The sequence below is a fragment of the Equus asinus genome, chromosome 18 (genome assembly GCF_041296235.1).
Source record: "Equus asinus isolate D_3611 breed Donkey chromosome 18, EquAss-T2T_v2, whole genome shotgun sequence".
NCBI classification, from domain to species: domain Eukaryota; kingdom Metazoa; phylum Chordata; class Mammalia; order Perissodactyla; family Equidae; genus Equus; species Equus asinus.
In genome coordinates this window covers 19,555,090-19,579,024 of record NC_091807.1, presented here as the reverse complement: position 1 = coordinate 19,579,024, position 23,935 = coordinate 19,555,090, and the positions used below count along the sequence as shown (strand labels likewise).

The 23,935-nt window shown below is 35.3% G+C and overlaps 1 long non-coding RNA gene across 2 annotated transcripts in view; it reads right to left on the bottom strand.

Annotated features, from left to right (window-relative positions):
• The window catches only part of LOC123278314 (uncharacterized), a 31,674-nt gene extending 8,181 nt beyond the window's left edge, over positions 1-23,493 (bottom strand). For both annotated transcript variants that reach the window (XR_006515657.2, XR_011495361.1), the window contains exons 1-5: positions 23,240-23,493; positions 11,303-11,450; positions 4,190-4,797; positions 1,672-1,857; positions 455-551 (exon numbers count right to left, since the gene is read on the bottom strand). This is a non-coding gene — a long non-coding RNA (uncharacterized lncRNA). The remainder of the gene's footprint in view (positions 1-454; positions 552-1,671; positions 1,858-4,189; positions 4,798-11,302; positions 11,451-23,239) is intronic.
• Positions 23,494-23,935: the final 442 nt, after the last annotated feature.

Below are 23,935 nucleotides of genomic sequence, written 5' to 3'. Positions count from 1 at the left end.
ATATTTATCCAACACTGACAGTGATATTCTCAGACTAGTAAGTTAATTTGTGAATTAGTTAATGAAAAGTGAAAATAGTAAACTGATTTATTTTTATATCGTAACCAAAACACAAAGAAACAAACAAAACATGTCTTGTATGAATTCACCTGTTTCTTTTTTTTCTTTTTAATTGTGGTAAAATATACACAACACAAGACTTAAAATTTAACTCTTTTAGGTGTACTCTTCAGTACTGTTAAGTGAATTCATTTCGTTGTAACCATTACTACCATCCATCTCCGGAACTCTTTTCATCTTGCAAAACTTAAACTGCATCCACTAACAATAACTCCCCATCTTCCCCTCCCCCCAGCCCCTGACAATTACCTTTCCCAATCGTTTGTAGTGGTCTTGACCACATCTAATTGATAGCATTTATTTATTTATTCATTCATTCATTCAAACAACATACATTTATTTCTCACAGTTCTGGAGACTGTGAGGTCCAAGATCAGGGTGCTGGTAGATCAGGTGTCTGGTGGGGGTGCTCTTCTGGTTTCTTCTTCTCCCTGTATCCTCACAAGGTGAAGAGCAGAGAGAGAGAAAGCTCTTATATTCTCCTCTTTCGTCCCCCTCAGCTTTTTTGAGGTATAATTGACAACCAAAAATTGTATATATTTAAGGAATACAATCTGATGACCCAATTGTCCTGAATTCACAGAGTAACACATTAGTTTTCCTTTAAGCATGTTACTATATTCTCTTCTAAATGAGTTGAGACTTATTTTAAAGTCATTGTTATAATAAGCAACTTTTACAAAATTAGTTTCAAAAACACTAAAATGTATTATTTTAAAAGGTATTGAACATAGATTTCTTCAGCGTAAACAGAAAAATTTACAAATATAGAATAATAAAATTTGTATAAATGTTTCAGCATTTTTTTCAAATTGAATATTTCAGTAACAAACAGGTAGGAATATTGTGTTATAAAAAGAATATGTTAAATAAAAGAATAATGTACTACAAACTCCATAAATAGACATGATGTAAAATTCCCCTTCAATGACTTTAGTTACTCATGTTCTCGTCAATTCTAATAATTTTAGGAAACATATATTTTAAGCAAACTGCATTTGATGCTTTGTACTGGATCACTTTAGATTATCTCAAATTATGTTTTCCAGAATATTCAAGGTTAAATAGTTAACCTAGGAGGGTCCTTTTAATAATTTTCTATGATGCTGATTTGAACCCACTTTTTCTTTCCCTCTCTGTTGAACTTTTTTATTAAATTTTTGATAGGAGAATATAGATGATTTTAGATGGTAGTCATTATAAATAAATTAATTGAAAGAGTGCAAATCAGATTTTTAAAATATCTATACCTGTGGATATTATTTTTCATTTCTTTTTTAGAGCTGAAATAATACATGCGCATTTATTTCTAAGGTTTTTATTCTAAGACACCTCACATACTGCAGTTTCAATTATCCACACATCCATGGACTGATATTTAATCTTGGGTACAGGATGTTACATTTAACTCTTAGTTATACCAAACTTAGCTTTCTTACTTTCTACTTTTAACTATTATTTTGTTGATAGTGATATTAGATTTCAAGAAAGAGGGAAATTGAAATGAGTCTGAGAAGGACCGGCACGGTGGTGCAATGGTTAAGTTCTCACCTTCCGCTTCAGTGTCCTGGGGTTCTTTCAGATCCCGGGTGCTGACCTATGCACCTCTCGTCAAGCTGTGCTGTGGCAGTGGTCCCACATACAAAGTAGAGGAAGATGGGTGTGGATGTTAGCTCAAGGCCAGTTTTCCTCAGCAAAAAGTGGAGGATTGGCAGCAGATGTTAGCTCAGGGCTAATCTTCCTCAAAAAAAAAAAAAAAAGAAGAAAAGAAATGAGTCTGAGAATATTTCTGGTGAAAATAACAATGAGGCAAGAGGTAAAAATATCACTGTGAATGTCCTACCTCATCTCTGTTTAAAACAAATAAATATTTTATTCTTTGAAAAAGGGCCCGCTGTTCGGAAGCTGACAGTCCCTTGTGTTACCAGAATAGTCCACGTGTATCTAAGTTGATATTGGTGTTCTGTCAGTAGTAACATTCCCCTATTGTATTATTTGGATCACCTTTGCACCCACATTTTTATAAACAACAATTCTTAGAGTTGTTTAATGACCCACTTTGTTGTTCCGAATGTCATATCTTTGGTACCATCTTGTAACAGAGATAATATAGTAACTACATTTATGTTCCTTATAGTTTCATTTTACACCTTCAAAATAAACTTAGCAACCTCTTAATAGATAAAAGAAGTATTTGTTCCTCTATTGTTTCATGAAAAATTTCTCTGAGAATATCATCTCTACCATAAATTCAAGCTTTAATTAGGAAGCCTGATGTCTCTTTTATGTGTTTTGATGGATTTACGGCTCCCACTATGGACGTGAACCAAACCATGCAAAGCTAACCTTCCTAGTAGGAATAAGCCTCTAGAACAAGACAAATGAAAGACACCTAAGTAATAGCGATTCCCTATGTTCTTCATCAAATGTGCGGGGAAGTGTTTAATCAAAGAAAAGTACCACATCATGTAAAACAGAAGTGTTCCTTTATGCACCAAAGAATGTCTCAAAATCCTACCACTTAGAGAAATCTGTGTATAGAGCAGACAGACACAGCAATTCAACCTTGGCATTTAACCTTTAGTTAATTTTCTCAGAATATTTTTCAGTGTCACTACTTTTTTCAACTTTTATAAAATAAAATTCCATAATAACCTAGCAGGATTGCACAGTTTGTTAGCTTTTCCTATTTATAAAACATGTTAAAGCATTCATGAGCATTCTCTTCTCTTCCCCCACATAATCCCTTTAACTATCCCATAAAAGAGCATAAACAGACATTCAAAGAGCAATGAAGTGATTACCAAATATGTGCAAAATAGAGACTCCCCAGAAAATAGTTCATGACATTTAAATAGTTGAGGGCAGAGACAAAGTGGAAAATAATACTGGAGAGAAGATATGTGAGTCTGATAAAAATTTTGGAAGTGTGGCTTTATGAATTTTATTTCTCTCTTTAAATATGTTTGCTCTGCTTGACATCTTCTCCATATTTGACATCCTGTCTTGCCGAAATTCCGTATTAAAATTATGATATTTCTTCCATATGCTCATGAATATTGAGGTAATTGCATAAGTTCGCTTTGTATATTCCTCAGTCCATTTGTTTCTGCATATCCCCTACACTAGCTCTTAATTAAAATCTCTTACTGATTTTTACTTGCAATATAGTTAATTTTAATGCCAAAATAATATTCTTCAATTCCAAAAATAGGTAAATTTTTTTTTGTTTTTACCAGTCTTTACATGCTAAAGTTATCACTAAACTGACTACCCTTAACCAAACAGTTGTGTCTATTTTAGAAATGTACGTAATGGAAGCCATATGGTCCACACTATTTAGTGGGTGGCTTTTCTTGTTCAACTTCATTTGTGTGAGATTTACCACTTTGAGTGTTTGTGTGTGTGTTTTTATGTAGCAATATGTTCTTTTCTCTTATTGATGTATGGTATTAGATGGGATGAATTTGTGACATAATTAATTATATTTATTTTAATTAATTATTAATTACATTCAATCAATCAAGTTGCCAGGTGTACCTTGTTTTATTTTTTCCTAAATTTTATTTCAAGAATTTCAAATTTAGGGGCCGACCCAGTGGCAGAGCAGTTAATTTTGCACACTCCACTTCAGCAGCCGGGAGTTCAGCAGTTCAGATCCCTGGCGCAGAACTATGCATTGCTGGCAAGCCGTGCTGTGGCAGCGTCCCATATATAAAACAGAAGAAGATGTGCATGGATGTTAGCTCAGGGGCAATCTTCCTCAGCAAAAAGAGGAAGATTGGTGGCAGATGTTAGCTCAGGGTTTATCTTCCTCAAAAAAAAAAAAAAATTCAAATTTAAAGCAAAGTTGCAAGAATGTTTGCCACGTTTTTCTGCTTTTTTCTTTCTTTCACATATACATATAGTTTGTGTTATTTTGCTGAACCATTTGAGCATAAGTTGTAGCTCATTACATTTTAACTCTAAATACTTTAACATGTTTCTCCTAAGAGAAAAACCAAGTCTCCTACATAATTGCAACAAAATTACTACATACAAAACATTAAAGATATTACTGAACTCCTACCTAATATAATGTCCATATCCAAATTTCTCCAACTGCTCAGTTCTGTTATTTTTCCTTTATAGTTCTGTTTTTGCTGTCATTGTTGTGTTCTCTCTTCTCTCTTTTTGTTTATTTATTTGGAGAGGGGGTATCCAATTTAAGATTATTACCTTGCAGTTAATGTCAAGATTGCTCAATTCCCTGTAATCTAGAACACTGCCTCTGATTTCTTTTATTTTTCGCTTTTTGCCATTTGTGTCCAACACATTTGATTAAAATAAGATAAAACAAGACAAAGCAAGAGGAAAAATACAGTGTCCTCTGAAAGCCAAATCATTTTGTTTAAGAAAGAGTTGCCACTTAAAAAGCAGAGCAATTCTTTACTTCCTAGTAGAAAATGTCACTACTGAAAAGTAGTCTTTAATCTCTGTAAGATTAAGAGAAGGTGAAAAAAAAATGGAATTCATGGCTAGTTGTTATCTTCTCCAGTGTGGTTGCTGCTGAGTCAACTCCCTGAGTGTCCTCTGGGTTTCTGCTGTCACTGGCGTTCTCCACCTTGTCACATCTTCTTTCTGTGTCCTCAGGCCCTCAGGTCCAGTAACTTCAGGGAAGATTAGAAAACCTGAAAACTGCAGAATCAGTATAATCAGAGCTAGGAGAGAGAAGACCTCCCATGAGGTATTTCTTCTTTAAGGATTTTAATATATTTGTAACAAAATAACTTGAAACTGTTAATTCAAAATGCACAATATTAAACCAATCGATGTAAAATGTAATCTTGTAATTGTTTTTATCTTTGTATCATTAGTATTCTGTGTTGTTCCCTATGGCGCTGGCTCTATTCTTTCACAAAGAAGATGGAGGTCTTTATCACTTTCTGATAATCTCTAATTTTTATATGATGAAACAGAAAAATTGAGGGCATGTTTGAGTCAAACTACTGTATCTATAATAGGCTCTGGCTTCATCCTGCTTTTATTAGCATTTTCCAAGACATAGCATTCATTTTGTTTCTTCATAATTGTTTTAGATTTGCATATATGGATCTTTGTTGTTTTTTTATTTCTGATTTCAAACTAATGTTCCAGAGAGTAAAAACAAATTTGAATCCCCTAATGAAAATTCATACGAACAATTTGTCATAAGTAGAATAAACACAATGGTATTATAGTTCTCTAGAGGGGGAAAAAGTACTTCCCAGTAGCGTTGACTTTTTAATAGAGTATGTCTGAGTTTTCTACATTTACTTTATGTAAACTTGGCTGTAAACTCTGTTTATTTTCCAGTCATTTGAATAACAGATTCTGTGTTAAGTCAAAATATGGGGTAATTTGTCATATAATGTTAAAACCCTTTCTTCATTGAATGATGCCCCAAATGTTGATATGAACTACGTGATGTTTCCCGCCGTGAGCATCAGAAAGGAACAAAAATGCAGGCAGACCAGGAGCAGATCTCCTCCAGCTTTACACAGTAAGGATTGCCCTTTTTCAGGGAGGTGTGTCATTTAACCTGAACATATACATGGCTGCTTTATATGAACTATACATTATACATTAAGGAGGATATTTATGTGTATATTTTCAGGTAACTAAAATTAACTGTTTTACAAACTAGTAGGAGATACATGGGTAATCTGTGGTTAAACAGAGTACGTTGTCTTGATATTAAAAGAAAATATTCTGTCAAAATATTTATGGAAGACGTCATGTGATATCCAGGATTTCAAAACAAAACACAATAGAGAGGGTTGGGCGGTGGCAGGGATGAGACAAGACTGACTTTGTGTTGGGGACTATTGTAACTGGATAATAGGTGCCTAGGGATTCACGTCAATTTTCTCTATTTTTGTGTGAGTTTGAGATTTTCCATTAAAAAAAAAAATGACGGGCATAAAGGAGAGAGAGAGATGCTCTTAGTTAGAGAAGTCTTTTGTTCAATGAAAAACCATATAAACAACTCTTGGGTTTTGATACCAGCTTCTGAGTCCAAGGCTTTGTTTTCAATGATAATGCAAAACTCAACAATTATTCTCAAAATAAGTCTCTTTGTCTTTTAATGCTGCTCTCTGATATGGTCATCTTGCTAAAATAAAAGACAGGGATCTCTGTATTAATGGGAGCCTATTCTCCATGATAATAACATCAAGTTAGTCAACGAAAGATCAGGAGAGAGTGGAGCAGGAGGTAAACAGCCAGGTACAGAGATTAGACAAAAATGGTGCAGGAGAAATACAGACAAAGGAAAAACTACTCCAAAAAATGCAAAAATAAAGGGGAAACAGTAAGATTGGACATTTCTGCTTTTTTATGTTTTTCAATTAGTAACAACTGACCCCATTCTGCTTGGTTTTAAGACTTGCAAATAAAGCGTGTTGAGCTGTATGAGAGACTGCATAGAATAGTCCTGTGAAAAAGCGACTAAAGGGAGGTCACATTATTTGGGTAGAATTTTCTAAGAATCCTTTCTTAAAATACAGCTGGTTCTTATTAAAGGTTTAAACAGATATACACCCTCTGGTTTGGAGAACGTTTTTAAAAATTTGGCCTTAAGGATCCTAAAGAAATTGCCCCAAAGAGTAAGAGTTTCATCTTATTTTTGTTGTCTCTATCTCTCACTATCCTGCCAATTTTATGTTGATCCCAGGGGACACTGCCTCCCTATTCACCCTCAGGTTAAACCTAGTTCTTGGCTTATAGTAGGAGCTGATTCTAGAATAGAATCATGTCTATTTGAGAATATATATATTGTAGCCATTAACCTAAAGGCTAATGTTCCAGTCTTTCCAAGACACCTGCTCACCTTATTAGAAATTTCTTTCCCCTTATCATGTTAATAGTTGCCTTGCTTCTGATCAGTATACATCGCAGGTCCAGCCCACACAATTTACATTTAGACTTGATGACTCCCTTGGTGGTGTCCTGGCTGCTTGCCCAGAATGTCTTGTTGGTGACCCTGTTGTTCTCTTCTTTAAACACAAAGTTAATTATGACTTGTTGGAGCCTCTAAGGATATCTGATGACCTTTGAGACATCATAGAGTCCCTTGGTAATCTTCTAACAAGTAGATCAGATTCCATGTGAGAAAGTACCCTCTAAAAAAGTGCCAACTCAGGCTAAGACAAAGCTAAATAGTCTCTTCTGATGAAGTGACAGTAGAGACAGTATGTTTCTGAGGACACATATCCTTGAGATGGGATTGAATTAGATGTTATTCCAAGAGACTGGAACACCCAGTTCCTCACCTCCGATTAGTATGTGCTGAGTTAAATATGAACTGGAGTGATAAGGCTGAGAAAAGAAGATTTTACAACACTGGCTAATTTTTCCTAAGGAGTCTGGATTTTTACACTTTGCATAATATCTCAGCTCTAAGTTTGACTCATTTTATCGGTTAATTTTGTTCAATTTGCATCTAGATGGTTTAGATAGAAACAATTTTAGGAAAAGATATTAAATTTTGTTTTAGTTTTAAAGTGCCTCACACATAAATATTAAAATATGATATATGTATTCAGCATGAAAAATATGTTTTCTAAGAAACTATTATGGAATCCAACACAGTAGCAAGTTTAAAAGATGCAGCCATATTCATATGATAGTCACAACTATGTGGTTGGAGAAATTTAGCAAAATATATATCATCTCATTTAATATTTTCATGCAAATACACGTAGTATTTGCTATCGATATATGAATATTTCTTCATGTAGAACATCTTTCATTTGTTGTAGAGTAAAACTGAGGTTATTCAATAGGAATATATTTTTACTTATTCAAGACATTCCTAGATAATGGAGTACAACTGTTGTGTATTGAAATCATAAAAAATAGAAAAACTATTTTGGACCTGTCCATTTTATTAAAGAGTAAGAAACATACATATATTAAAAAGAGCTATACCTCCATTCATCACAACCTGAAATATATTTATATTTACTTTACATCTATGACATTGATAAGTCTGAATTTGAAATGTCATGGATAAAGAATACATATGCACTTAGTTATTATTTACTGTAATTGTATTACTATCACTTAGATGCATGACCTGTAATATGACTGCATTAATCAGAAATTAGTTGATAAAACTGCTGCTCCAGAATATGGCATTTATTCTGAAAAAAATACAAATGAGGTTTAGAAAATGCATGAAAGGGTAAATAATGCAAACAAGATGATAACCTTACTATGCAACTAAGGGTAGTAAACAGGCTAATAGCAGCTGAGGCAACAGGGCGGAAAGAAAAATAGATGGCTTTGAGAGACAACAGAATATTGAGCTAATAAAGGCAGCTTATTCCTAATGAGTGGACATGGGGTGCCAGTGGAAAAATGTCCCAGCCTTTTATCCCTGAGAGTGATAAGTCTATAGTGCATTCTACACAGGGATTGAGTCACATTCTGCACAGTGTTATCTGCCTCACTGACACACATTTTCTCTCTCTTTCTCCGTCTTACTCTCCCAGCATCCTCATTCCTAGTTCCTTATATCATCTCCCAAACAGACTACCTACACTCAAATCTTTGTCTTAACCTCTGCTTTTAGAGACTCCAAACTAAGATAACCTATAACTGAATATTGATGTTACCAAAAAGGGCTTGGGACTTCACTAGAAAAGGAACAAACATCACTCCAAGATGGATACTCCAGAATACAGAACTATAAACTTTCTCCTTTTGAGGCAAGAGTGATCACATCTTTATCACAGAGGAAGGACCACATCCCATATCATAGACAGAAAATAGATGCCTTATATCAGGCTGAAGCATGCTTTTATTACATTGTTATTTAGAAATTTAAAATTGGCAAAAGTGAACTGTATGGATCTTCAACTGACAAAAGAGTGGCCTTTCCTTTACTGTCTGTTGTCAATTCAGTACCACTTCCACCTCTCCACTGAGCTACCTTCTGACTTTCATGGGCAAAGCCAGGAGCTTCACTTCCCTAAGTCCTCTCCTCAACCAGCTTGGAGTCAAAGTCTGTCAATGGGAGGTCATCAGTCAAGGTTTAGAAGCCTGAAGAGAAAGAGAGACCATCATTCTCGGGAGGCAGTTGCAGATGTCAGGTTCCCTACAATTTCCTGTCAGATTTCTTGAGAGCATTTATGTGCATGCTCCAGATTTTGATCTTTGGGAGCTCTGAAAGTTTCTTAAGCTTTGCAAGTATTTCTGAGAACCACCAGAACAACGACTTTGGTATTGCAAACTGAGAACATGAGTGATGGCTTTGCTGATCTCAGTCCCAATAATGAGTCAGTAAACCTATATTTCTCTCCATTGAAGCCTTTCATGTCTGGAACACATAGAGGGGCTTCTAATTTCTGACTGAATGCTACAAGGGGCTGTGCAATAGTGCAAATGAGTTCACTTCCACACTTCTCATGCCCCCTCACCCCACTCGGTGCCCACAAAAGTGAAAGACACCTTAAAATAGAATTTTGATCAGGTCACATCCCTGATAAAAACTCTGTAATGACACTCAATTGATCTGAGGAGAGCGTTCGGTAGGATTTTTCTTCTGATCACGTCTTCAGCCATAATGAGCCTCTCTCTGCAAGCTCTCTGTGATAAAGCCATCCCATTTTATTTCCGTTTCTTATACATACTGAACTCATTCCATCCACAAAACACAAACTAGTTGAACTTTCTTTTTAATATAGTTCTCTCCACCATCCGTCTTTTTTCTAATTATTTTTCTTATCTCAACTAGTAAATCTCCTCCTTAGAGAAGGCACCCTAACTCCCCAAAATATATTGTCTCTCATTGTATAATTTCATTGTATTTATATAACTATAATTAAGCCTTTGCATATGTATTTTTCTAGAACAATTATTAGTGTCTTAAGAACAGAGACTATGTCAGAGTTATTTTTCTTTTTTTTTTTTAGGAAGATTAGCCCTAAGCTAACTTCTGCTGCCAATCCTCCCCTTTTTTGCTGAGGAAGACTGGCCCTGAGCTAACATCCGTGCCCATCTTCCTCTCCTTTATATGTGGGACGCCTACCACAGCATGGCATGCCAAACGGTGCCATGTCTGCACCCAGGATCCGAACCGGCAAACCCCAGGCTGCCGAAGCAGAACATGCGAACTTAACCGCTGTGCCACCAGGCCGGCCCCTGACTTATTTTCAGTTTCTCTCATATGCTACAATATTTTCAATTTTTGAAATAAAAACTTCAATAAAACTACTGATATAAACGAATGAATCCATGAATGCCAAAAAATATAATTACGTAAAGGAAACCATCTAAGGTGGTGGAAGTGCCTTAAGAAAATTTGTCGACTTAGGAATAAACTCAGTGTATGTAGCAGGCTCTTAGGGGATCGGCTGCAGAAAAGTAAAATAGCCCAGAAAGACAGGAGGTACAGGAGGAGGAAACATGAATAGCAAGGTGAAGAATTTGAATTTGAATGAAGTGCAATAAGGATCCAAAGATATTTGAATAAAAAATTGACTCTAAAAGAGTAAAATCACATTGTATATAATTTTCCTTTTTTATTTCTCTGGTATTTCTGACATTGACTATTTTGCTTTATTATTATGAGATCCCTCAAAAATGAAATAAAAATGCTGTTATAACTCAAGCACAGGAAGAAATATTACTTGTCTATAAATTCACCTGTGTTATAACAAGAAGAAAAGTAAAGGAAATCTTCCTGGATAAGGCAATTTCCTTTTTAGTTAAGTTTTACAAAAATCCAAAACATAAGGAGAAAATACCAAATGAATGACAGACCAGAAACTTAAAATAAGTGAATATAAATGGGTTTTAAAAGGTTTTCCATTAAAAAAATGATTTAGAAGTTAAGGTTGTTTTGGAGACTAAGGGGACCACATAAGAGGCAGCTGTGAAAGCTGATCTCTCCATCTTCTCCCAGCCAATAGTAATAATAATGATAATAGAAAGACTGAATACTCTGTCACCAGTGGCTTGACATTAATGACTGGAATGCCATGTGTATTAGACAGCCCCAACTATTACAGCCGGTACTTCCTTCCTCTTTCTAAACCTCATCTACTAAAATGCACCAAAACCTAATGGAGAAAAGATATATTACCAAGTCTTGTTTTAACAATTTAAATGATTTTCCATTCTTGGAATGCTATTAAGTCAAGTTAATGCTACTTACAGATGTTGCCCAGAAGAATTCTTGCTCGTTGCTTTCTTCTTATTTTGATGTGCGGTTTCACTAACTGATATCATACATCACTTGTGATCAGGATCAATGTTGCATACACGTTGAACTTGAATTCTGAAATGGCAGCAGCGGTACATTTCTGACAGAAAAGGGAGGGAAAGATAAAGAATACAATTGTATGTGTGGGAAATAAGATGATGTTTAATAAATTAATGAATAGGTCAGAAAAACAGTGATTCAGGAATAAACAAAAAGGAATTTAAGAGTAAATTTAAGGTGACAAGAATTAGAGACCTCCTCCTTGGTGACCATTTCAGATTTATTGCCACTTAGAGGAGTAGAACTGATTCACTTAGGGGCTTTTGAGGTTATTTCTCCAAGAAAACTAGGAAAAAAGAATGAAAATTAAATTGTGTTGAGTTGGTTAAAATGAAATCCATAAATAAAGGTATAGTATTCTTTTTCCTAAGAAGCAATATTGTGATTTTATTCTCCTCCAAAGACAGACACATTAATTTGCTAACTGTATTAGTTTCCTAAGGCTGCTGCAAAAAATTACCACAAACTTGGAGGTTCAAAACAATAGAAATTTATCTTACAGTTCTGGAGTTCAGAAGTCCTATATGTGTCTCACGGCGCTAAAATCTAGGCCTTGTGCCCTGGCTGTATCTTCTAGTGGTTCCAGAGGAGAATTGGTTCGAGTATCTTTCCCATCTTCTGGAGGTTATCTGCATTCCTCGGCTCGTGTCCCTTCCCCCATCTTCAAAACCTACATCTTCAAACCCAGCAGCGAAGCATCTTCAAATCTTCCTCTAACTCCGCCCCTCCTGCTCTATCTTTCACTTATAAGGACTCTTGTAATTACCTTGGATCCACGTGGATGATCCAGGATAATCTCCCCATCTCAAGACTCTTGGTTGATTATATGTAAAGTTCATTTTGCCAAGTAAACTAATGTATTCACAGGTGCTGGAGAGAAAGAGGACATCTTTTGGGGACTGTTATTCTCCTACCACATTACCATTATTACTTTCAAATTCTACAAGATTTCTCAGAAATATACATAACCCTAATTAAAATGCATTCCCTTTCAGTGCCCTTTGTCCTCACTGGTCTTTTCATTACTGTAATCAGTCTGTTTCTTTTCGCTGAAATGTTCAATATAAGACTCCTACAAGAGTAGCTTCAAGAAAAATTATAACAGAAAAGAATCATGAGAACTGTGATGGTTAATTGTGTATGTCCACTTGACTGGGCCACAGGGTTCCCAGATAACTGATAAAAGATTATTTCTGGGTTTGTCTGTGAGGGTGTTTCCAGAAGAGGTTAGCATTTGAACCAATAGACTGAGTAAACAATGATCAGCCTCCTCAATGTGGGTGGGCATCATCTAATTTATTGAGGGGCTGGGTAGAACAAAAAGGGGGAGAGAGGGCAAGTTTATTCTCTCTGCTTGAGCTGAGACATTCTTCTTCTCCTGCCTTGGACATCAGTGCTCCTGGTTCTCAGGCCTTCAGATTTGGACTGAATTATACCACCAGCTTTCTTGGTTCTCCAGCTTGTAGACAGTCGATCTTGGGACTTCTGGGCCTCTGTAACAGTGTGAGCCAGTACTTTACAATAAATCTCCTCATATATTTATGAGAAATTGTTGTTTCTGTTTCTCTGAAGAAACTGACTGATACATAAGCTAAAATAGAACACAATTTCATGTGAATTTTGTCATATAATGCAAATAGTATCCTATCATCATGTATACTGACTCTACATGTCTGAGGAGTCATCCTGATAAAGACATTATTATAAGTAAAACTAATATTACCTGTTGTCTTTCTTGAGCTCCAAATTCCTTAAAGATATTCCATTAAAAAAACACCATGTTCTTTTATTCCAGAGGAGTTTTTGTGCATTTGTTTTTTAATATTGTAGTCTCTAAATGTTACAAATTAAAATAAAAATATATTTGAAATTACAGTAAAGAGACTTGAGCTTTGTCAAAGTTGGGATAAACGGATCAAGATATTGAAAAAGACCACAAGGTCAATGATTTTTGTAGTGTTTTAGAAACGAGAAAACTAATATTTGATGGCAGGCAGAGACTGCTGTCTATATGTCTCTGGAAATTAAAAAATAAAATAAAAGTTTTACACTGCCTTTGAAAGGACAGAATTAAGTGGTAAAAAGGGCCCAAGAAGGAGATGTCAATATTTGAGTGCAAGTCAAAATTAAATCAGAATAGAACTATTTGAAATAATACTGTAAAAAATAATAAAAGTCACAGTATAATCTTCCAGTTATAGTTTTTCGGCTTTAAAATAGAATACCAAGTGGCTATGTTCTTACCAGCCTACAATTAGTTTGTTCAAAAATTACTTCTGGGGGCCAGCCCTGTGCTATAGTGGTTAAGTTCAGCATGCTCCACTTCGGTCTAGGCTCAAGGGTTTAGACCCGGGGTATGGACATACATCACTTGTCAGCTATGTTATGGTGGCGACCCACATACAAAATAGAGGCAGGATGGCACAGATGTTAGCTCAGGGCTAATCTTACTCAAGCAAAAAAAGAAGAAGGTTGGCAACAGATGTTAGCTCAGGGTGAATTGTCCTCAGCAAAAGAAAAAAAAAAAGTTCATCACGTGTATTGATGGCTTACATTGTGGCACACATTGTATTAGCTGAGGATAGATACCAACAAGACAGACTTTGCTTATAATCCAGTGGAGGACCTGGTCAATGAAATACTATTTAGTAAGGGCTATGATAGGAGAAGTTCAGGAGCTATATTTGCTCATACATGGGAAATCTAACCCAAACATTGTGTGTCATTGAAAGCATCTCATAACTCATTTCAGACAATTTGTTCAAAATTTTCAAATTAAAAAGATGAAATCAATTCTCTAAACATATGTAAATCCATTATTATGTTTGTATTTATATATGTATTAGTTTGAAATCTCAAAAGCAGAATTTTATTCTAACATATTTTTATTCTGGTATGTCTTTCATTGCTTTAGCCCAGAACATCAAGTTGTTTATTCTGGAGCAGTTCTGTTTACTAGCTTTCTGAGTTCTGGATCTGCGAAAGTCTTTATGTTGCTTTCATTCAAGACAAGATATTTGCCTGGGTGCAGCATTTTGGGTTCACAATTTGTCTTTATTTTTTTCTTCAGATTTCTGTAGACCATTGTGTACCAGCATTTATGTCATGAAGAAACATTTTAGGGCAATCTGATTTGTTTCCTTTTTCAGCACCTGAATTTTTTGTCTGAATATTTGTAGAAGTCTTTATTCTTAATGTTTGAAAATTATAATACAAGTTTTTTCTTCCCCTTATCTCCACTCTTAAGTGTATTACGTTGTAGAAAAGCATTTTCTTTTACAAATAGAATTTTTCTTCTGTATCTCTGGAATTTAAATTTTCCATATGACATGTCTCTTAGATTCATTTTCCTTGTCTTACATATTTGATATTACTTTTTTCATCTATTTTTTCTTAATTTTACATTTTTTTATTTAAGTTCTTATGATAATTTTTGAGTTCTTTTAAAATGTGATGTATTATTGGAATAAAATTAAATCTGTTTCTCACTGTTCCCATAGTGAATGTAATTCATTCTCTATCATCTTTATACATTTTAGTGTGTTGATAAGCCTTTTATATTCAATTCACTTACCGAATTAAAAAAGTTCTCAATAGCATTTGTCAAGGCTTTTTAATGTTTTTGATGGCTTTTTAAATATCATATTAACATTTCAATGAGCTGAGACATATAGCTTATGCACTGAAATATGTTTATTATGCATTTCATCTGAAATATCTTTCACAAATAGTGTCATTTTTAAGAAAAAAATCAGAACCGTTCTTAGTACCCTCAACAGTTTCATGTCTCACTGGATTAAAAGCCAAAGTTTCTACGTGGCCTCAAAGGCCTTCATGATTTGCTCTCTCCTAACTCCTCTACAACTTTGAGCTCATCACCTAAAAACCCCTCATTTTCGCACTATGCTCCGCCCACATTGGCTTCCTACTCAGCCCAGACCAGCTCAGGGGCCTTGCACTTGATATTGCTTCTCATGGAACACTTCGCTGTCTGGTACCTGTGCTTTATTTCCCGACATTCCTCAGTTTTCTGCTTAAATGTCACTTTGAGAAGGATCTTCTGACCACCCTATCTAAACTAGAACCCCTTCTTCCTGACTCATCAAAACTGTCACTCTCTACCTCTCTTTTATTGTTTGCTTTTATTTAGAGCACCATTCACAACCTGAGATCTTATATACTGTTCTCTTTCTTTGTTTGTCTAACCCACAAAAATATAAACTAGCTATAAAAGCACTATTGTTTTGAATATCTAGTGTTTTTCCAGTGCTCAGAATAGTTGTGACATATAAAAGGCTCTTAATTAATATCTGTGAAATGATAGAATGAAATAGTTGTATTATATTTTGTATTTCTAATAATTACTTTGTTCAGAGCGATATGCCAACACTATTTGATATTAGTTAATCTGATAAAAGTATTTATAAAGAAGTTACTGAAAAATGTATTCTCTAGCTAAAGCAGTTTTTTCGTTCTGAGATAATAAATAAGTTGCGACTTCCTAGTGCCTCATCAAACTGCCAAAGGATAATCATGGTTACAAGAAAATAACAGAAGCTTGCGTAAAGTTAAACACTGTGTATGTTATAAATCAAGAGAGCCACCATAAATTCCCTATCCTTTATACCACAATATAGCAAAAAGACACTTTCTAAATCAAAGCTTTTACTATGTACGCAGTAAAATTAATCAAGCCATTTACCAACACAACATGAAGTTATTGAAGAAAATGTCACTTCAGTCAGAAACCTCCTTTGTAAACATGGCACCATCAGGGTAACTTCCACCAAACACATAAAGAATTTCAGGAGCGTGGAGTGGATTTATAAATAGTGCTCCTCCAAAGGAAAATTTCACTTTATGAAAATGACAACACTCAGCAATGTAGCAGCTATTCTGTAACGCTAGTCATCTAAAAAAGTAATAGAATTTAGATGATGAGCTATTCAAAGTAGAAAGATTCTTAATGTGACACTTTTATCAAGAGAAACACAACAAAATATCAGAATAAAGAAAATAAGCAACGGCAAATCAAATCCTTTCCTCTTGACTGTAAGATGAATGTGAGTGAATCATTAATCTTGCTAAACTGTATTTTGAAAGGAAATTACTTTGCCAAATGCAGTTATTACTCTACTTGGTGTTGCACTGATGCACTATTAATATACCACACATTGGTTCTCTCCTCACAGCAGCAACTTTCATTGCTGCTTCTCATTTTCCTACTGTGGCTGAAAGCGGTATCCTGATGAAGGTGTTATCATGGGAAACAAATATTTTTATACGGAAATGACAAAAGTGCCCCAATATATCACAGTACAATTACTCTACTCTAGAGTAGCATGAGTTAAGTCGTAAATAAAGTCTTGCTTCTGCTAAACAAAAGAAGAACATCAGTGACATTAACTGTCCAGTTGGAAAAACATGTAAGTAAATATTCCCAAGGGACACCTTAGAGGCTAAAAAAAGAGGCCAGTCACTTCTTAAGGACTCTAATATGAATTCAAAACTCACTCTTACAAGTGTCAAGGTCAAAACATTTTCCCTATGTAAGTTTATTGTTTAGATAATGCAACTTAAGAATACAAAGTGATATTCGCACATTGTTTTTTTAACCTATGCAGTACACTTCAGAGATCTCTAGTCCTAATCATAAAATCATATACATTTTCAATATAGTAGTAATTTTTTGTACATAAACTCATTTTTTTCCTTTCAAATGCCATTGGCCAAGGGGAAAATAAAAGTTATTAGTTATAGTACACTCTTGGTTTATCCATCTGTGTGATTTTTTTCAGCCAGAAAGATAAAGGGAGGCCTAATCCTGGTGAATGAAAATATATGCTCAAATGTTTACTTTGTTCATCGTTTTACTTAATTGGATTTCCTGATTTATCTCATCTCAAGGTGGTATAAAATATAAGAATATGAAAATAAAATTTTGTATAATTTTATGTAATACTTCACCTCTTTATAGGTGGTCTCATTCCACACAGATTTTTAATACACTGAGGACAAAAGCAGAGACCAAAAAAAAAAAGGGAAGCTTCTGAGTAGAAATAAACCTTAAGTGCAAAGAAAAATATAAATAAGTACGGAAAGTTAAAGATAGAGAAAAGCACATCTGTAAGAAGATTATGGAACTGGTCAAATTAACCTTGTTTCACTTTTAGCTTCCTAAAACTTGAAGGAAATGGAGACGTGGTCATTTCATTGATTTTGGTAAAAAGAGAGGACTCTGGAAAGCAAATAATTAACCTATCACAGAGATCTCGAATACATTAACACATTGTATCTCACATGTTGACAATCAGGAATATATTGAGCCAGACCATCAACACTACTGCTATTTTTGTTTTTTGGTGTTTATTTTTTTTGAAGAAGACTGGCCCTGAGCTAACATCTGTGCCCATCTTCCTCTATCTTTTGTATGTGGGATGTCTTCCACAGTATGGCTTGATGAGCGGTGTGTAGGTCTGTGCCTGGGATCCAAACCGGCAAACCCTGCGCCACTGAAGCAGAGCATGCAAACTTAATTGCTGCACCACTGGGCCAGCCCCCTCTTGCTGTTTTTTGACATTTGGATTTTATATTATTCTTTATTAATATGGTTTTTGATCATATTTGCAGTAAAAATCACTGCAAAGTTATTTGGGGAGAGCACATGATAATATTGTTTTAGTAAATTGCTTTGTGTGTGAAGAAAATTCTTACAGTACCTTTTACATAAAGGGTAGACCTTTTTACTGCAAAAGAATTTCTATTAACGCCATAGCTATATTTCTATTGATGCCTTTTAAAAATCTGGATAGAAGATAGTTTTGAAGGAGCCTGCTCAGAACTGGAGCCTAGAAGAGCCAGCCCAAGTGCTGGGTGGGTTTGACTGACGATGTACCTTCAGACAAAATTAAGATTCTTTCTTCTCATAAAGGAAATACGGATTTAGTTGAGCACATAAATGACTGGCTAATTAAATACCTAAAACTGTGAGTCATACAGGATGTTCAGGATAATTTTAGTTTGACAATTTTCAAAATTCGTGTCATAATCAGTAGCTTACAATGGCATAAGGGTGAAAATGATCAATAATTCTTCCATGAAAATTTAATTTTATGCAGCATTGTGTCTTGATGATTCCTATAAAAATTGGTTGCAACAGACATCTGATAAGTGAAAAATTTGAACTGCCATATACAGTTAGCAAAAACTGACTAAATATGGAAAGCATATAAAAAAGGAGATACCAGTTTTGTATAGTTGATAAAGAGAATTTTTTCTATGGTTTTATAGCCATTACTTATTTTAACTCGTAGCTAACTGTATCAAATCCCGGTTGATGACTAGAACAATACGTAGAATTTGTGTGTACTAGTTATCTACAATGGACAGGAATAGTTTCTGAGTGTGGTAATTACTCTGGGGAAGGGGGGATGGCAAACTCTGACTTGTAGGTTTGCCAATTCCAAGGTGCTGAGACTCGCACCATAGCTGCCAATGTGATGTCTCCAAAAGTGAAGTTGGGTAGAGATGCTCAGTAGCACACTATTATATAGTATTTTCACCATACTGATTTCAGTACAGATTTCACCACACAGATACAATATATTTAAATAACCTCAAGAGTTAGATAATAGTAAAATGTGATAAAATAATCATAAATAATGAGTTTTGAATATTTCTTTATTCATAAGTTTATATTGTTGGGGTTTTTTCCCTGAAGAAGATTTGCCCCGTGCTAACATCTGTTGCCAATATTTCTCTTTTTTTTTGTTTGAATAAAATTAGCTCTGAGCTAACATCTGTGCCAATATCCCTCTATTTTGTATGTGGGGTGCTGCCACAGCATGGCTGACAAGAGGTGTAGGTTGTGCCCAGAATCTGAACCCACGAACCAAGGCCACAGAAACAGAGTGTGCCAAACTTAACCACTATTCCATGAAGCTGGCCCCTTGTTTCATTTTTAATAGTACCCATGTTTAACAACTGGTTTGCAAAATTCCTGAAAATTTAATAATTGACACTTATGAGCCTAAATGAACAGGTTCTATCACACTTAAGACCATCTGAAGGCAACAGAATATAATTAAAGAAATACTTTTAGGGGGCGAGCCCCATGGCCGAGTAGTTGAGTTCGCGTGCTCTGCTTTGGCGGCCCAGTGTTCGGATCCTGGGCGCAGACATGGCTCCACTTGTTAGGCCATGTTGAGGCAGTGTCCCACATGCCACAACTAGAAGAACCCACAACTAAAATATACAACTATGTACTGAGGGGATTTGGGGAGAAAAAAAAAAAGCAGGAAAAAAAATGATTAGCAACAGTTGTTAGCTCAGCTGCCAATCTTTAAAAAAAAAAAAAAATTTTAATCAGAGGAAGGATGGGCAAAAAAATGTCAAAAATATATTGACCCTCACTTTTCTAAATAGAGTAAAAATATAGATAGGATATAAGCCTTAATGAATCAGGTTATATACTGCATCTTGGCAACAAAACTATAGACACAAAGCTATTCTTAACCAGAGTCAAAGGTCAAGAAGAAGTTTAGAAACAAATATCTACAAAGCACATACATGTGATGGGATGTGGAAAGAAACTTTTCCTGTTGTCTTAGAATTGTAGCTAAATCCACAAAGGTGAACCCAGCTTAGTGCCTCTTCATTTTAAAGAGAACTTCCAGGCACACTCTTTCATTACTTATAAGAGTTTGCAGAACCCGTATGCTACTTCGTGAAACTACCACTTGACAACTCTTCAATCAGAAAATAGAGGAACTCAAGATCAGTGTGAAGAGCTGTAGACCTAAATAGTGCAATAGCTCTCCTGCAACCTCAGCCACCTCTTGCTCATTTTCTTTTTCCCTTGGACCAATAGATGTGTTGAGCAAACCAATCAGACATTCCAGAGGCAGATGTCAAACATGGGAATAATTTACCAGCATTCCCTTCTTGTAGGGACTCCTGTTTCTACAATCACTTCCACTGATGGCATAGATGAGAAGTCATGTATTCTCTCACACCCAGGAAATGACTGCAGGAGCACTAGACAGGTAAAACAACAGATGTTTTTCCCCCATCTTCCCTCCCTGCTAGAGACTGAAAGTTCATGTCACCCCCAAATTCGTATGTTGAAATCTTAACCCCAATGTGATGGTATTTGGAAGTGGGGTTTTAAGAGGTGATTAGGTCATGAGGGGATAGTACCCCTGTAAAAAGACCCCAGAGAGTTCCTTTCTCCCTTCTTCTACGTAAAAGTACAGTGAGGATATGGCCATTTAATAGCTAGGAAGCAGGCTCTCATCAGACACTGAATCTGCCAGCACCTTCATCTTGGACTTCCAGCCTCTAGAACTGTGAGAAATAAATTTCTGTTGTTTCTAAGCCACCCAGTCTAGAGTATTTTTGTTATAGCACCCTGAGCAGACTAAGACCCTCCCAGGCTTTCACACAGTAAAAGAGAGTGAAAGACCTAAGAGAGAAGGGGACAGAGTGAAAGACCAGCTTGTCACACTTCCCACTGAAAATTCCTCAAATCAGGCTAGTGATGAACAAGAAGATATAAGAATGTCAACCCAAAGTTCAAAAATTTGAAATTTATGAACTATCTTATGTCCAAATTATCAGAAAACCAAGGGTATCTGTCCAATATGTAATCAAATGAAAAGAGGAGCTGACAGTTCATGGTTGAAAATGATGAAGCAGGAAAAACAAAACAGAACATATATATGAAATATTCCTATATCTTTAATATTGCAATTAATAAAAATGTAAAATCGAGGTGAAGTACAGTGGTATGAAGGTACTGTCTCTTAAAAATAAGATCTTCCAGACGAGATCATAATGTATATTTCACTCTGGACGTCCAGACCCGATCATAACTATGGAATTATTTGGTCTCCACTCTTAGTAAGTATACCTCCTAGATACATATTCAGGAAAAACCTTTTTATTTATGCTTCCATTTAAGATGTTCTCTGATGAGAAAAACCAATATTTAAAAGGGATTCTAATGAAATACTTTAATTTATAGCTCATTGATTTCATATTCAAATATAAAACCCTGACTTAAATATTAATATTGTCCTCTTTACTATCCTGAGATAAAATATATAGCTATTAAACTTACTTAAGCACACATTTAAAAAATCGACAAAATGTTATAATTTTAATATAAAAAATTGTGAGAAAAATTATTTATAATAAAATAAGGCTCATTTCAGTCTGTAAAGGAACAGAAATAAATCACTACAAGATGTGATGAAGACCCCAAGAGCTTGAAGCTATATGTAGAATCGCTGAGAACGTTACAGTGCTATAGACTGAAACAGGTATTATAGGGCACTCAAATGCCACAAGCAGAACTGCCATTGGGGACAAGAATTTTCCAAGATGGTAAACCACTCTCGATAAAATTTTGAATCCTCTCTTGATTTAAAGGGAATTTTAAGTTGTGGAAAATTTAGTATATATTAGAACTTGAAAAATACTTTGTGTTGATGTCTGTTGTAAAAATGTTCTGTCAGATCACTATGAACAGGTGTTTCACTTCCCTGAATGTCCAGGTCATTTGAAATGTGAGTGGAATGTAAGGCAGGACTGTCTGTGCCGTCTTCTGTCCTTCTCATCCACAGCACACTAAAGGACAGTGGCGCTCTCCAATATTTGTGACAACTGGAAATGAGTCTATAAATTTGCAACTATGCCCAATAGTAACACCACATCCCCTAACACGCACTGGTAGTGAACAGTATAATGAGAATCAAGATCCTAGTCTATTAAATGGCAATAAGTGCCTCCGTTAATCTCTTACCTAAAAGATTGTCCCAGGTGTTAAAAATGTGATTTTTGACAATATCAAATTAATGAAAATCAGAGCATCAACAAATTGTAAAAAGATTAATTTCCATTTCCTCCCAGTAACTCACAAATTCATTAGAACTAAAATTTATACATGAATGACATTCAACAAAAACCTAGTTTCCCCAGCTATGTACTGCTTTTATTAAAGACAGCCACAATGCGCAGTGGTGATTGAACTTCCACCATTTGTTGAGGTTATATTCCGTGAACCGCTTAGAGCCAAAAAAGACATAGGCATTGATTTTTGTAAGTAAATTAGGTTTTGAGTGTAAAGTGTTTGTCCATGTGATTGCTCCCCCATTTAACAAATGACATCTTTGAGTACACTAATTGCTACCTCGGTTAATTCATCTCATGGATATACCATTAGCCACCTAAAGAAACAAGCGAAGTGCAGGACATAATTGAATCTTAAAAATATAAGTGTAACCTTCTGTATCATTCTAAGCTTCTTTTAAGACTATAAAATAAAACATGTAATTTTCAATAGCTTTTAAAGCAATTGTGCTTCCCAAATAGGCAGTTACATTCTAGTAATATTTTCAAATGCTTCACACAAATTAAAAAATAAAACAAGCTATTTTCCTCATTGACGCATAAGTTATTTCCATTTCACAAGTCTAAAGACTTGTAAACCATGCAACTCTGATTGTTTTTTCTGATCCATTTAATATAAGCAGGCAAAACACTTTCCCACATAGATTCAACCTTAGATATTAATCCACAATTATGGTTTATTGATCAATGGATACTTCTAGATGAATTTCAGACACTATGCCTTTTATCAAGATCTCATAATCTTGTTGTTGGAGCAGATTCATAGAGATAATTTGAATACAAAATATGAAATGTTTATAAAGCATTAAGGAGTCCAAAATTAAGAGACTATATAAATTAAAGTAACACAAGTGGCTTTAAAAGGTAATTCCTGGAATGTCTATGTGTTCACATAATAAAAGTTTCTTTTTCACTCACATAAACTTCAAAGACAGTATTCCTGATGAGTGTTCAGGGGAGTCAGAGGTGGGGGCGCACTGTGCTCCACTGAGTCACGCAGGAATCAGTCTTCACCGCTGTTTCTGGGGTCATCCTGGTGATGACTTCAAGCCAGCAGAAATGAGACGGGGGAAAAAGGCATGGCTATTTGCCTAACAGGCTTGGATTGGAAGTGACAACTTCATCTCCGTTTACGTTCCATGGTTAAGACCCAGTCACTTGGTCATTGTGTCACTTGGTCATTGTTGATTGTAAAATAGGCTGGGGAGTGTAGTCTACCTGAGATTGAAAGAGACAGAGAGAAAAGGAAGGAAAGAGGGGAGGGAGAGAGGGAGAAACGAAGGAAGAAAGAAAAGGAAGTCAGTTTTTGGAGATTACGTAGCATTCTTGGCCACTTTCCTGTGTGTTAAAACTAAAAAAAAAAAAAAAAGTTGAAAAAACCCACAGCTGTAAGCAATAGGGGACTTTAAAGGAGTTTTGCCAGAGTCCAGCTCCAGCCAGTAGGGTTCCTGAGGGAAGAAAGGCGTCGGTGAAGAAAGAAGTTACGGTGAGACTGAAAGTGAGGTTTCCAAGCCTGATTTATTCGAAGCATTCAAGCACTTATATAGGGTCCAGGTCATGTGTTTATGATTTCATGGAATTGTCTCAACACATAATTTTGGCAAGCAAAATTGG